Genomic DNA, 11,557 nt, shown 5'->3' with positions numbered 1-11,557 from the left:
GGGGGTAGGAGTGAATTTCTGCTGACACATAATACTCATACATCTTGGGGGGGAGGGTAAAAGTGAATTTTTGCTGACACATAATACTCATACATCTTGGGGGGGGGGGTAGGAGTGAATTTTTGCTGACACATAATACTCATACATCTTGGGGGGGGGGGTAGGAGTGATTTTTTGCTGACACATAATACTCTTTTACATCTTGGGGGGGCACAGTTGTAGATATTCGCCCTGGGCGCCGGATGACCTTGTCCCGTCGGGCGCTAATGGACAACGGTAGTCGGGGAACGGCAGAAACGCGTCCGTCTGCACAAAGCCTACATGACCGATGATTGCAGGCCAGGCTTGTTAGCACATGGTAGCAGAGCAGGGCGGACGAGCAGTAGGACCCAGGAGGATGGCCAGCTTGCAGGCAGCACTCATGAAGCTCTCTCCCTCTTAGTACAGGCTGGTTATGGCTGCACTGTGTCTCCCCAAATCATTCCCAATAAACAGCGCCAGGATGGATGCCACAAGTGTGCGGATATAACCCCAACCTGCCCAGAGGCGGCCCAGGCGGACAGGACTCTCCAGACATTGACGATTACAAGGTGGGTGACGTGGCTTTGTGTATGGGAACGGAACCTCCCATGGTGTCACTTTCTAGACGAAGTGTTACGTTGTATCGTTTACTAATACATTGTATCACTCTCACAAACACAACGATACCATTGGATCACCTTGGTTGGCTCGCACCCCCATTGCAGCGTTACATTGTATCACTTTCAGGCTACATTGGATCACTATGTCATCAGAATGGGCTACATTGTATCAGTCCTTGGCTTCCTCTCTAGGAAATGTATCTCTGGGGCTGTATATATCTCCGTCGTACTCTACCCTTAAGGCAGCGCCCCAAGGTCTTGTACGTCAGTAGCCGGAGACCCCCAGGGTCCCATTTTTGGATGTGTCCGCCCCCCCCCCAAAAAAAATGTTGCTGAGTACTTATTACACCGTAAGCCCCATCCTGTGGCCCCCACCCCCTGTTCTTATGAAACCTATTTGGCAAGCGTTTGTTTTTGTACAGCGCCACTGCAGATGATGGTGCTATATGAATCATCGATCTGCGGCTCGCTGTAAACACGCCGACTCAATTTAGTCCAACATCTGTTTACGGAGTTTTGGAAGGATCCCTCTGGTCGGCAGGGCATGCTGGGAGTTGTGGTTCTCCTACCGATAACATGGATAAGGAGAGGGAAGAAGTTTTTTTTTTAGTGGAATCAAGATGGCCCCCAGGATGCGTTCATATATGTCAGAAGCATGTCTGCTTCCTGTTGACAATCGTTCTGAAAGCCCGACATGCGGTGAAGGCTTCTCTCCCAAACAGACGGGAATTTTTTTTTTTTGGACGGGTGACGCTTAACCTCGCGTTACCAGTTCCTTTTCCCTGACGAGGGCGCTTGCCGACAAAACTCCCTGCGAAAAGACATAAATGAACCAACAAAAGCGGAAGACGAACCAGATTTTCCTGTACTCTCCGCGTACAAAATCTGCTGCTGTGGCAGCTGACGGCGAGGCGTGCGATGATGACCGCTGTGAGGGACGCGGTACGGCTTTAATGAGCTGGAGGCGCAGTTCTTTTTTTTTTTTTTTTTTGCAAGGGCTGTTTGGGTCAACGTGAGATAGCTAATCTATTGATCAATACGCATCATCCTGGAAGTGGGGAGAGCCTGCAGCGGAGGTGTCTAGGGACCGACCTCAAAAGGATCCTATCTGAGAGGAATGCTGCAGACTATTACTCCACAGAACTTATAGAGATGAGGTGGATGAGGACTTAAAGTGACCCTAAGCGATATCCTTGTTCTCTAAAAATAATCCATACACATCCACTACTTAATGGCTCTGTAATCTATTTTTCATGAAATTGTTTCTTACTGTGTTTTTCTGTGTCCTTGTAATGTCCTCTGTGAGCTCCCAAAGCTCTCCTTTTCCCCCTCACTTCCATTTGTTTGGAACGAGCAGTGCACATTAGTTGTGGTCATGTGAACTGCTTAATGCACACTACAAATCCCATAGTCCATAATCCAATCTCGGGAGTGAGCAAGACAGGGTGGCTACGTTCCTACATACAGTGGGACCAAGAGAGGGTGACTACATTCCTACATACAGTGGGACCAAGACAGGGCGACTACATTCCTACATACAGTGGGACCAAGAGAGGGTGACTACATTCCTACATACAGTGGGACCAAGAGAGGGTGACTACATTCCTACATACAGTGGGACCAAGACAGGATGGCTACATTCCTACATACAGTGGAACCGAGACAAGGTGGCTACGTTCCTGCATTCAATGGGACCGAAACAGGGTTGTGATGTTCCCACATACAGTGGGACCAAGTCAGGGTGGCTACGTTCCTATATACATTGGGACCAAGACAGGGTGGCTACATTCCTACATATAGTGGGACCAAGACAGGGTGGCTACATTCCTACATACAGTGGGACCAAGACGGGGTGGCTATGTCCCTACATACAGTGAGACCAAGAGAAGGTGGCTACGTCCCTACATACAGAGGGACCAAGGCAGGGTGGCTACATCCCTACATACAGAGGGACCAAGGCAGGGTGGCTACGTCCCTACATACAGAGGGACCAAGGCAGGGTGGCTACGTCCTTACATACAGAGGGACCAAGGCAGGGTGGCTTCGTCCCTACATACAGAGGGACCAAGGCAGGGTGGCTACGTCCTTACATACAGAGGGACCAAGGCAGGGTGGCTACGTCCTTACATACAGAGGGACCAAGGCAGGGTGGCTACGTCCCTACATACAGTGGGACCAAGAGAGGGTGGCTACATCCCTTTATACAGTGGGACCAAGAGAAGGTGGCTACATTCCTACATATATTGTGACTGATACAGAGTGGCTATGTTCCTACATAGAGTGTGACTGAGACAGGGTGGCTATGTTCCTGCATTCAATGGGCCCGAGACAGGGTGGCCATGTTCCTACATACAGCCGGACCAAGACAGGGTGGCTACATTCCTACATACAGTGGGGCCATGGAGAATGAACATAGCCACCCTCTATCAGGAAGTCGGGTCACAGCTACAAAAGTAAGAACTTTGCAGTTTTGGAGGAAGGCCAACTTTTTTGAGTTAAGAATATATATCTGAATGGAATTGTTGTTTTGAAAGCAAGAGCTTAGGGCCAATTTAAAGCAGTATCAAACCAACCCAGGAGCGGACTGACCATTCGAGCACTCGGGCACTGCCCAAGGGCCCGGGGTCAGTAGGGGGCCCCATGTAATGCCCCTAGTACCTTTTTTATAGGCTTTTTTGAGTGTGGGCAAGGACACGGGCCCCATGATCCCCTATTGCCTGGGGGCCCCGTGAGTTGTCAGTTTGCCCCTGAACCAACCCCCCCCTAACATTTATCCTCCTACCACCTATGTAATGCATAGAGGGTGGATTTTAACACCTTCTGGAATTCTTAGCCCCATAGACATCCTTGGGCAAAGTAAGTAAAATTTAATAAGGGGTCAACCATACATTTTCGTATATAAGCGGGTACAAATATTAATTTCAGATTGCATATTCTTGCCTTGGGGTAGTCATGACCGGTTCTCTTAAGGTACCCCCACTTGGGCGGATTGCCCACAGAGAAAGGTCAGGGACACTTTCCCCACCTGTAGTCTGCTTGAGTATGGACTTTGGCTGACTTTGCAGCCATCAGATATCCTCTTCAGTATGAAACCAGCGGGATGGAAGGTGAGGACCACATTAGCGTGTTGGTGATGCTATACTGTGCGTTCTGCTGGCCCCGTGTGATAAGAGGATCTGACAGCCAAGACATACACTCACATCTGTCAGAGCTCTGTACTGCACCACAGAATATGTGAGAGCCATATCATTGTATACTATGGTAGGAAAATTAGAGTGTAAGCTCTTCTGGTGTGGAGGCCAATGAGACTGGCTTTGTGTTTTCTGTACAGCGCTGTGGTAGATGTCAGAGCTATATAAATGTGTAATGAGGGTTAGGGACTGATGTGAATGTACAATATATATGTAAAGTGCTGTGTAAATTGACGGCGCTATATACCGGTAAGTACCTGAAATAAATAAATAATAGTATGTGACTGTTGGAGGACATTAGAGTGTCAGCTCATCTGATGAAGGGTCCGATGTGATTTTTTTTTTTTGCTGTACAGCAGTCTGATTCTATGTCGGGGCTAAATAAATGTATAATAATAATAACAACCTTGTGTAATCATGGTGGGGACATTGGAGTGTAAGCTCCTGCGGTGCAGAGACCAATGTGACCGGCTCAGTATTTTCTGTACAGCACTGCGGTATATATCAGAGCTATATAAATGTGTAAAAATAATAACCGTGTGTGATCATGGCGGGAGCATTAGAGTGTAAGCTCCTCTGGTGCGGAGACCAATGTGACCTGCTCAGTATTTTCTGTACAGCACTGCGGTATATATCAGAGCTATATAAATGTGTAAAAATAATAACCGTGTGTGATCATGGCGGGAGCATTAGAGTGTAAGCTCCTCTGGTGTGGAGACCAATGTGACTGGCTCAGTGATCTCTGTACAGCACTGCGGTATATGTCAGAGCTATATAATGTATAATAACAGTGTGTGTGACTGTGGAGGAGGGGACATTAGACTGTAAGCTCCTCTGGTGCAGAGACCAATGTGACCGGCTCAGTATTCTCTGTACAGCACTATGGTATATGTCAGAGCTATATAAATGTATAATAATAATAACAGTGTGTGACCGTGAGAGGACATAAAATGTAAGCTCCTCTGGTGTAGCTGCCTCAGTGTTCACTGTACAGCACTCTGGTACATGTAAGAGCTATATAAATGTATAATAATAGTGTGTGGCTGTGGTGGGGACATTAGAGTGTGAGCTCCTCTGGTCCAGACCTATCTAAATGGCTCACAGTATTTTTTACAGCACTGCGGTATATGTCACAGCTATAAACGTATAATAATAATAGTGTGTGACTGTGATGTGACATTAGAGTGTAAGCTCCTAAAGTGCAGAGATGGATATGATTGGGTTGGTGTCATCTGTACAGCACTGCGGTATATGTCAGAGCTATATAAATGTATAATAATAATAGTGTGTGACCGTGATGTGACATTAGAGTGTAAGCTCCTATGGTGCAGAGATGGATATGATTGGGTTGGTGTCCTCTGTACAGCACTGCGGTATATGTCAGAGCAATATAAATGTATAATAATAATAGTGTGTGATTGTGATATAACATTAGAGTGTAATCCATCTCTGCACCATAGGAGCTTACACTCTAACGTCCCCATCACAAACCCGTCACAAACTATTAATAGACATTTATGTAGCTCAGGCATATACTGAAGTGCTGTACAGAGAACACCGACCCAATCATAGCTCCTAAGGTGCAGAGATGGATATGATTGGGTTGGTGTCCTCTGTACAGCACTGTGGTATATGTCAGAGCTATATACAGTGAGGAACAGAAGTATTTGAACACCCTGCGATTTTGACAAATAAATTCTTTAAAATTCATACAATGTGATTTCCTGATTTTGTTTTTTAAATTCTGCCTCTCAGAGTGGGAATGCACCTACAATGTGAATTTCAGACGCCTCCATGATTTCTAAGTGGGAGAACTTGCAAAATCGCAGGGTGTTCAAATACTTCTGTTCCTCACTGTAAATGTATAATAATAATAGTGTGTGATTGTGATGTGACATTAGAGTGTAAGCTCCTATGGTGCAGAGATGGATATGATTGGGTTGTTGTTCTCTGTACAGCACTCCAGTATATGTCAGATCTATATAAATGTATAATAATAATAGTGTGTGATTGTGATATAACAGAGTGTAAGCTCCTATGGTGCAGAGATGGATATGATTGGGTTGGTGTTCTCTATACAGCACTCCAGTATATGTCAGAGCTATATAAATGTATAATAATAATAGTGTGTGATTGTGATGGGACATTAAAGTGTAATCCATCTCTGCACCATAGGAGCTTACACTCTAACGTCCCCATCACAAACCCGTCACAAACTATTAATAGACATTTATGTAGCTCAGGCATATACTGGAGTGCTGTACAGAGAACACCGACCCAATCATAGCTCCTATGGTGCAGAGATGGATATGATTGGGTTGGTGTTCTCTGTACAGCACTCCAGTGTATACCAGAGCTATATAAATGTATAATAATAATCGTGTGTGATTGTGAAGTGACATTAGAGTGTAAGCTCCTAAGCCGCAGAGGTGGATATGATTGGGTTGTTGTTCTCTGTACAGCACTCCAGTATATGTCAGAGCTATATAAATGTATAATAATAATAGTGTGTGACTGTGATGTGACAGAGTGTAAGCTCCTATGGTGCAGAGATGGATATGATTGGGTTGGTGTTCTCTGTACAGCACTCCAGTGTATACCAGAGCTATATAAATGTCTATTAATAGTTTGTGACTGTGATGGGGACGTTAGAGTGTAAGCTCCTCTGGAGAGACTGATGTGCCTGGCTCAGTGTTCTCTGGACATCGCTGTCAGCACTTTATAAAATAAAATCTGATTTGTTGCCGTGGACAACACAGACAGTCTTTCTTTCAGACACTTTGGCGGATTCCGTTAGTAGACTCCTAACACAGTGGATATAATTTTAGAATCTTCTGACGTTTCCCAAAATGCTCTAAATATCCTAGAATCAGCTGAATAGAATGTTTCGAGTTGAGCTATAAATGGATTATGTGAACTTCTAAATTAGTCACAGGTACTTTTATTAAAACACGAGTGGGCGCAAACATGAGTCACTGCGATCCACTGAGTATTTGCTTTTTTTTTTTTTTATTTTATTTTATTTTTTTATATTTTGTGCAAACCATCAATAGGTACATTTTTTTTCCTTTTGTGCCCTGATGGTCAAGGGAATGTGTGCAATTATTTTTAATATGTCCCCAAACACACTGAAACACTATTACTATAATTGTTAATTGATACATTATTATCTGTATCACTGGGAAAGCTGAAGCCATATGGACAGTAAGACACAAATACATGGGAAGTAGATAGGGGAGCCGTGAACAAAAGATCCTACAATCTCTATACAGGAAGGGATTGATGAAAGAGGAATGGAGACCTGCCCTTGTTCATGATGGGGGAAAAGTAAATAACTAAATAAACATATAATCACCAGCTTCTTTATTAGGTCCACCTGTTCAATTGCTTGGTAAAACAAATTGCTAATCAGCCAATCACATGGCAGCAACTCGATGTATTTAGGCATCTACAGTAGATGCGGTGAAGATGACTTGCTGAAGTTCAAACTGAACATTAGAATGGAGACGAAAGGGGATTTATGTGACTTTGAACGTGGCATGGTTGTTGGTGCCAGACTGGCTGGTCTGAGTATTGGGAACTGCTGATCTACTGGGATTTTCATGCACAACCATCTCTAGGGTTTACGGAGAATGGTTCAAAAAAGAGAAAATATCCAGTGAGTGGAAGTTGTGTAGAGTAACTCATGTCAATATGGACCAAAATCTCTGAGGAATGTTTCCAACACCTTGTTGAATCTATGCCACGAAGAATAAACCAGTTCCAAAGGCAAAAAGAGAGTCCAAGCCAGTACTTGCTAGGTATACCTAATAAAGTGACTGGTGAGTGTACATCACCCAGTCAGCTAAAGGTGTCACCAACACACCTAAATGGACATTCAGAGCCAATGGCGAACTTAGTCACTAAGGGGCCCCAGGGCAAGAACAAATTTATTGAAAACTTTCTCATACTTTGCTCTGGATGAGCATTTAGGTGTGCTGGTGACACTCTCTGCTAATTGGATCCACTTGTGATGTCATTTGTTGGATCAATTTGTGATGAAGCCATCCATCATTTATTGGATCTACTTGTTTTGGTGCCATCCATCATTTGTTGGATCCATTTGTGATGGGGTCATCCATCATTTTGTTGGATCCATTTGTGATGGGGTCATCCATCGCTTGTTGGATCCATTTGTGATGGGATCATCTACCGTTTTGTTTGATCCATTTGTGATGGGATCATCTACCGTTTTGTTTGATCCATTTGTGATGGGATCATCTATCGTTTTGTTTGATCCATTTGTGCTGGGATCATCTATCGTTTTGTTTGATCCATTTGTGATGGGATCATCTATCGTTTTGTTTGATCCATTTGTGATGGGATCATCTATCGTTTTGTTTGATCCATCGTGATGGAGCCAGCATCATTTGTTGGATCTACTCGCGATGGGGCCAGCCATCATTTGTTGGATCCACTTGCAATGGGGCCAGCCATCATTTGTTGGATCCACTCGTGATGCAGCCAGCCATCATTTGTTGGATCCACTTGTTACATAGTTACATAGTTAGTCTGGATGAAAAAAGTCCATCTAGTTCAACCGTTAAAAAAAAAAAAAAGTTATAATCCTACACCCACAGTTCATCCAGAGGAAGGCAATAAACCCAGCAAAGCATGATCCAATTTGCTCCTGCAAGGAAAAAATTCCTTCCTGATCCTCCGAGAGGAAATAGGATATTCCATTGATCAGCTTTCCCTATAAATGTTATATTCTGTGTATCCAAGAAAGAATCCAGAACTTTTTTAAAGCAATCCACTGAGCTGGCCAGAAACGACTCTTGAGTGAGCCTATTCCACATTTTCCCAACTCTTACTGGGAAGAAACCTTTCCATATTTGGAGATTAAATTTCTTTTCCTCCAGGCGACTTGTGATGGGGTCATCCATCATTTCTTGGATTCACTTGTGATGGGGCTAGCTGTCATTTGTCGGATCAATTTGTGATGGAGCCATTTATCCTTTGTTGGATTAAGTTGTGATGGAGCCAGCTGTCATTTTCTGGATTTGCTTGTAATGGGCCTTCTATCATTTGTTGGATCATATTGTGATGGGGCCAGCTGTCATTTGTTGGATCCACTTGTGATGGGGCCAGCTGTCATTTGTTGGATTTGCTTGCAATAGGCTGTCTGCCATTTGTTGGATCAATCTCTGACGGAGCCATCCATCATTTGTTGGATTCATTTATGATAGAGCCATCCACCATTTGTTGGATCCATTTATAATGGGCCACCCATAATTTGTCAGATACACTTGTAATGGGCCATTCTTCATTTGTTGGGGCCATGCGTTTTTGAACTACCACTGTGATTATGCATCTCCAGGGGGTAGGCCCATGACAGCCTGGGCTCACCTAAAGTAGGTTGACTGGCAGTGGAGGTCACTTACCCTGGAGGCAGAAGGTCATCTGCAGGAGGAGATGCCCTTCTGCAGGGGACAACGTTGGATTGATAGTTGCCTTTTAATTGAAAGCTGCTTGTTTTTGCTTTTTGTGGATTTTCTTGTTTGTGAAATAGTTCTTTAAAAAAAAGTCTGAGGATTTGTTGTATGTTAGGGGTGATTAATTCATCAATTTGCAAAATTAATTTGACAGCAAAATTACCAATTTTATCTTCCACGAAATTACAAGTAATGGCACCAATGTGTTTCTGCTAAAGGGCAGTGTGTTTCTTTGTCGGGAACAGGGGCGGACTGACAACTCATGGGGCCCCCGGGCAATAGGGGATCATGGGGCCCCTGTGTCCTTGCCCAAACTAAAAAAAACCTATGAAAAAGGTACCAGGGGCATCTCATGGGTCCCCCTACTGACCCCGGGCCCTCGGGCAGTGCCCGAGTTTCCAAATGGTCAGTTCGCCCCTGGTTGGGAATGCGTGCATTTTTGTGCATGTTTCTGACATGCATAGCTTTGAACGTAGCCTTAGATCATTTTGAACTCCTAAATATCCTAAAAAAAAAAACAACAACTTCACCTTCTCTTTTGACAATGCATTTTGCTGCAATGGTGAATTTTGCAGACCCAACTGGCCAAAGGATGCAGCATCTAGAGAAATCACAGAGAAACAACAAGAGAATTGGGCCCAGGAGGGGGAGTTTATAAGGTCCCAATGGGTGTGGGAAAGGTGTGGTTAGTCATATAATTGCATACTGCAGAATATACATGTGCAACGCCCATAGCGCCTGGGCACCACCCCCAAGCTATGATCCCTGCTTCTTCAGAACGTTGGTGCAAGCGGATGGACTAATACTTCATTTTCAGGAAGATATAACTGGATACTAACATTTATAGGTAAAGTTGATCCAGGGAATATCTGATTGCCTCTCGGGGGATCAGGAAGGAAGTTTTTCCCCTGCAGGAGCAAATTGGATCATGTTTTGCTGTTTTTTTGCCTTCCTCTGGATCAACTGTGCATGTAGGATTATAACTTTTTTTTTTTTCTTTTTTGGTTGACCTGGATGGACTTTTGTCTTTTTTCAGCCAGACTAACTATGTAACAAGTGAATCCAACAAATGATGTCTGGCCCATCACGAGTGGATCCAACAAATGATGTCTGGCCCCATCACGAGTGGATCCAACAAATGATGTCTGGCCCCATCACGAGTGGATCCAACAAATGATGTCTGGCCCCATCACGAGTGGATCCAACAAATGATGTCTGGCCCCATCACGAGTGGATCCAACAAATGATGTCTGGCCCCATCACGAGTGGATCCAACAAATGATGTCTGGCCCAAATCTAAAAATCATGGTGTAATCATGATGGCACTGGGTGTTCCAAAGGTGCCAGTGTGCCAATTGCCAGGTGCCTATATCTATACCAATTTTGCAAATCGTGGTTGAATCTTGGTCATTGGGTGCTCCAAGGGTGCCAGTGTTTATTATTTCCACCCGATGAATGTGTGTAGTACACAGTAAAATTAGACTGATAACATGCTAGCTTTAGTATCAAGCAGTTGATGACTAGGCCAAAAATTATAACATTTAAGCCCCAAACCTACAAAAAAAAACTGTTTTAGGGCCAAAGCATTTCTGATGCTGTTAGATTTATGGAAGACCTGACCTGAACCTGAGAGTGAACTAGTGTAGGCCCTATGGTGGCCATGTGTGGTAGATTCAGGTGGTTTGGTAATGAACAACTGGAACATGCTGGTTTATCTCTTGGATGTTATCATCCTCAGATACCGGGAGGTGACATCAGAGGAAACAGACCTCATCTTCTGAACTATGTCTAAACTAAGACTCGCTTATGTGTATAGAGTAGTCCTAGCCGGTGACTTTGGGTGACTTTTATTGGGTGATAGCCAAACCTTTTGGGCATTATCCTTGAATCAACAAAAGACAGACATGGTTCACCCTACTTGATGACATTTTATGTGCAAACCAGTATATACCCTTCCACCTTGTATTTTGTATTTACTGTATTTTGGAGCCCTGATGAAGGGTGGTTAGCCCCGAAACACGGTGGATGTTTTAGATGCTCATTTAAGAACAATGTAAAAGGTTTGGACCAGGGGCAGACTGACAACTCATGGGGCCCCCGGGCAATAGGGGATCATGGGGCCCCTGTTTCCTTGCCCTAACTCAAAAAAGCCTATGGGGGCATCTCATGGGGCCCCCTACTGACCCCCGGCCCTCGGGCAGTGCCCGAGTTTCCAAATGGTCAGTCCGCCCCTGGTTTGAACTCTTTTACC

General features: G+C 44.3%; 1 protein-coding gene across 2 annotated transcripts in view; it reads left to right on the top strand.

Moving 5' to 3' along the window:
- The first annotated feature begins 396 nt into the window (after positions 1 to 396).
- FOXN3 (forkhead box N3) overlaps positions 397 to 11,557 on the top strand; it is a 301,639-nt gene continuing 290,478 nt past the window's right edge. The window contains exon 1 of one of the 2 annotated variants that reach the window (XM_089661849.1): positions 397 to 590. The gene's annotated coding sequence lies outside the window, so the exon portion shown is untranslated. The remainder of the gene's footprint in view (positions 591 to 11,557) is intronic. The other variant, XM_089661854.1, reaches the window with a different exon arrangement.

The sequence above is a fragment of the Staurois parvus genome, unplaced genomic scaffold, assembly GCF_062004578.1.
Source record: "Staurois parvus isolate SC_StPar_1 unplaced genomic scaffold, SC_StPar_1.0 ptg001398l, whole genome shotgun sequence".
In the NCBI taxonomy this organism is placed as follows: Eukaryota; Metazoa; Chordata; class Amphibia; order Anura; family Ranidae; genus Staurois; species Staurois parvus.
This window is presented reverse-complemented; position numbering and strand designations above follow the sequence as displayed.